Source organism: Pinus tabuliformis, chromosome 1_2 (assembly GCF_031772625.1).
Source record: "Pinus tabuliformis cultivar Carrire ecotype Pingquan chromosome 1_2, CPIR1, whole genome shotgun sequence".
NCBI classification, from domain to species: Eukaryota; Viridiplantae; Streptophyta; class Pinopsida; order Pinales; family Pinaceae; genus Pinus; species Pinus tabuliformis.
The window spans coordinates 684,057,655-684,062,132 of NC_142298.1; the positions used below are offsets into that span (position 1 = coordinate 684,057,655).

At 37.5% G+C, this 4,478-nt stretch overlaps 1 long non-coding RNA gene across 2 annotated transcripts; it reads left to right on the forward strand.

Moving 5' to 3' along the window:
• The first annotated feature begins 477 nt into the window (after positions 1-477).
• On the forward strand, positions 478-4,092 carry LOC149207565 (uncharacterized). Of its 2 annotated transcripts, none has more exons than XR_016252666.1 (9): positions 478-649; positions 784-871; positions 979-1,086; positions 1,314-1,459; positions 1,547-1,657; positions 1,754-1,941; positions 3,097-3,280; positions 3,614-3,793; positions 3,931-4,092. It is a non-coding gene; the product is annotated as an uncharacterized LOC149207565 (long non-coding RNA). The 2 variants fall into 2 exon arrangements; XR_016252665.1 differs by having other exon boundaries at positions 793-871.
• Positions 4,093-4,478: the final 386 nt, after the last annotated feature.

The window sequence follows — 4,478 nt, forward strand, 5'->3', positions numbered from 1 at the left end:
TTACCTCCTATCCCCTTTTATAGAGTGATGTACTCTCTAGAAACTCCTCCTATCCCCTTTTACCTCCTATCCCCTTTTATAGAGTGATGTACTCTCTAGAAACTTTATTTTATCGTTTTTCCCTCAAAATGATTGAAAATACCATGGGCAAATACCACCATGAATACCATGTTACCATGGGCAGATTCTGTCCACTTTGATCCTATAAAAAAAGAATATTACAAAATAAGTTTTGGGAACAGGTAATGAATTTCAAATAAAGTTTCAGGACATGGATAACACTAATATCCTCACAACAATTGATGTTGAGGGTAGTTGGGTAAGAAGCTTCTTTTGAAGATGAGGATGGTTTATTTTTAGAGTTTGAGAGATAATGATTTTGACCGAAAAAGTTTCAACGGATTATTTTAAGTTGTCTTGATCACATCTCATCTCAGTGTATAATCTTTGTGCTTATTCCAAAAAGCTGCAGGCTAGTCCTCGCCTTCATTTCAGTAAAGATGGTTCCTCGTTTGCATTCACAACAAATGACAATGGCATAAAGATCTTAGCCAATGCAGAGGGATTTAGCTTAATTTAGCTTGATTCGCATGCTGGAGAGTGATCCTTTGAGGGAACGAGAGCGCCACCAGAGACAATGACAACAAAGGTAAATCGATTCTTCCATGCACATTTACTATGTACATGCACAGCTAATTAATGTTAAAGTTCAATGGCATATTGATCTTAGCCAATGCAGAGGGATTTCGCTTATGTTAAAGTTCAATGGCATATTGATCTTAGCCAATGCAGAGGGATTTCGCTTAATTCGCATGCTGGAGAGTGATCCTTTGAGGGAACGAGAGTGCCACCAGAGACAATGACAACAAAGGTAAATTGCTTCTTCCATGCACATTTACTATGTACATGCACTGCTAAACATGCACTGCTAATTAATGATAAAGTTTAAATTCTAACTAGATCTTTTTTACTATGCAAACTTCAATTGTGAATGTCATGTTTCCAGCAATCAATGCTCCTGGCTCCCTGCCCAGCGCTATCGAACGTTCGGGGAGACTTCCACCTACATTGTCAAAGACCAATTTTGTAAGAGCTTCATATTTGTCCAGCCATATCCATTTTCAAAACTTTTATCATTTTCTAAACTTTCACTCCAGAGTCCATATATTGTTGCTTTCAAGTTTCCATATACCATAGGATTTTGTTCTTTTCCCCTTTCAAATGTTCTATTAACCATTATTTTGGCATATCTTGAATAGGATGATATGATCAATGGATTCTAACAATTATCTACACTCGAGACATGTGTGCAGAGTAGTATAGATAGCAGTCCGACCCCAGATGTTAAACCAAGGCTTCTAGATGAGGTTACAGACGAGCAAGAACTGGAAATTGACTGAATCAATGATTCGGGTCAGTGTAGGTCTCTAGGTTGCCTGCCACAATGCATGCGAGCGAGGTATGCAATCATCCTTCTATTACACAGAAAACACTAAATTCTGTCGATATTGATCGATCCAAACAAGGAATGTGCTATTTCTTGCAGGTAGTAAGACTGATATACACCAATTCCGGTGTCGCTGTTTTAGCACTGGCATCCAATGCTCTCCATAACCTATGAAAATGGCCGCGGAGTGACTCGAATCCATCTGGAAAGGTGGGGTTCTTAAATAGTTGTCATTTGCTTCCTTCTTATTTTAGCTTGTTTTATTTATTTATTTGTTAGTTGTAATTTTTGACATATAATTTGCAGCTGTTTTCTTATGTAGTAATGATTCCACCACGGATGTGGCAGCAAGCTAGTGGGTCGTTATGAATAATGACATTGTTGACACAAATCCAGAAGAAGCGGCTGCTTGTACAGCTTTGTCTAAGAATGATTCACATATGATGTCTGCTTTTGGTGGCAAGGTCTCCTTGTTCAATATGATGACATTTAAGGTAACAGAGCCTTTTACCTAAAGACCAGTTTCATTTCAATGTTTCCGATTATATATATAATATATAATTTCTTGGTACATTGGTTTGCTTAGGGATTTATTCTCTAATGTCTTCACCTTCAACTTTCAAATTATGTGTGGGTAATGGTGTTCAGTTCAGGATCACTTTAGAAGGTTCTGTGTAATGTTCCTCACTATAGGCATATGATGTCTGCTTTTGGTGGCAAGGTCTCCTTGTTCAATATGATGACATTTAAGGTAACAGAGCCTTTTACCTAAAGACCAGTTTCATTTCAATGTTTCCGATTATATATATAATATATAATTTCTTGGTACATTGGTTTGCTTAGGGATTTATTCTCTAATGTCTTCACCTTCAACTTTCAAATTATGTGTGGGTAATGGTGTTCAGTTCAGGATCACTTTAGAAGGTTCTGTGTAATGTTCCTCACTATAGGCTAAGAATTCAAAGGCTCCCAATTTATCTAAATCACTGGTTTCATGGCATGCTAATTAGGGGTTTATTCTCTAATCCCACCGTCAACTTTCAAATTATGGGGGTAATGGTGTTCAGTTCAGGACAACTCTAGAAGGCTCTTGCGTAACGTTCCTCACTATAGGCTAAGATTTCAAAGGCTCACAATTTATCTGAATCACCCGTTTCACGGCAGGCTACGGCATACTAATTAGAGATACATTGTAGGTCATTGCATATTTCATGCAACCTCCTCCTGGAGCCACTTTTCTGGCTTTCCACCCTCAAGACAATAACATCATTCCAATTGGCATGGAGGATTCATCAATTCAAATACACAATACACAATGTTTGAGTTGATGAGGTGTTGCCTGTGAATATATCTTTGAATTTAAAATTCTTATCATTTTTCTTCATTGTGCCCTTTTACCAAAAATGGCATTTAAGCGGCATGCTCTGAACTTGCTGCAATCTTTAAAGCTAAAAAAAAAGCTGGAGGAAAAGAAAAGCACAGGCCTGGCCTTTTCACATATTTTGAATGTGTTAGTGTCTTCTGAAACTGATGCCCAGGTATATAGTTTCTTTTATTATTATATAGTCTGCCTCCATGATGTTCACTTTAAAAAATACATAAATTTACCGAGTAAAAAAGTTCATGCACTCAAACACGTCTTTTGGCAGTTACGTCTATTATGGGGTATAGATGGGTGGGACTAGCGGAAGTCAAAAGTTGTACCAGTACAGCCAGGAAGATCATCACCACCAGTCGAGGATACAACAGTACAGTCTCATAATAATTAAATTCACTTGTTCGTTGTTCATGAGAAGCAGCTTACTATATATATGATGCTTCCGGAGGCGCCATGCCAGGAAGATCATCACCACCAGTCGAGGATACAACAGTACAGTCTCATAATAATTAAATTCACTTGTTCGTTGTTCATGAGAAGCAGCTTACTATATATCGCCATGTAAGTACTTGTAAGCATTTTTGAATTCAAACATAGACAGTTATATAATGTCACTTACCTTCTGTATCTGATTGGATGAACTTGTTACATGGTTATAGACAGTTATATAATGTCACTTACCTTCTGTATCTGATTGGATGAACTTGTTACATGGTTATAGACAGTTATATAATGTCACTTACCTTCTGTATCTGATTGGATGAACTTGTTACATGGTTGGATTGCAGTGGTCTCCTCATGATTCCCTATCTACTCCTATTTCAAGCGCCAAGCACCATATACTCATGTGACAACATCCTAGTTTATCCGAGCTTCTGTGATGGTGCAGTTGGAGTGTTTGATGCAGAAAGCTTGATCCCTCACTGTCGCATTGCACCTTCTGCATATTTACCATCGAGAATGAACATGTAAATGGACTTTTTCATTCTGTCATGGTTGATACATCTATTTTTAAGACTTGGCTTTTTGACAAGCGCATACTATGATTTGATTTATTGTTCAAGGCATATTACGATTTAATTTATTGTTTGGGTTATTTATGCAGCAGTAATCCATATCCCCTAGTCGTCGCTTTACATCCCATCCGAACCGAATCAATTCATTCTTGGAATGACAGATGGAGGAGTTCATGTTATTGAGCCTTCAGAGTAAGAAGGGAAATGGGGTGTTGGACCCCCAGATAATGGAACTGGCGGATCAAATCCAACACCAAGTAACCAAGGTTCAGAACCACCGTCAAGATAGTTCAATGGGAACATAAGAACAAGTGTCTACCGACTCTTTATTTACAAGAATACCATGAATAATGGTAGCGTATTTTTAGTGAAATGCTTCACTTGTGTTCCAGTTTTCGAGGCATTCCTACCAAGATTGTAATTTTCATCAGATATTGTTTAGTACTATAGATGGAGATTAATAAACTGTAAATTCGAGGCATTCCTACCAAGATTGTAATTTTCATCAGATATTGTTTAGTACTATAGATGGAGATTAATAAACTGTAAATCCTACCTAAATGAGTATCTAGGTGCAATCCTGGTCACTATATCTTGCTAGGTCGTGTAAAAATTGAAAGTAATTGGAGCGTAATTC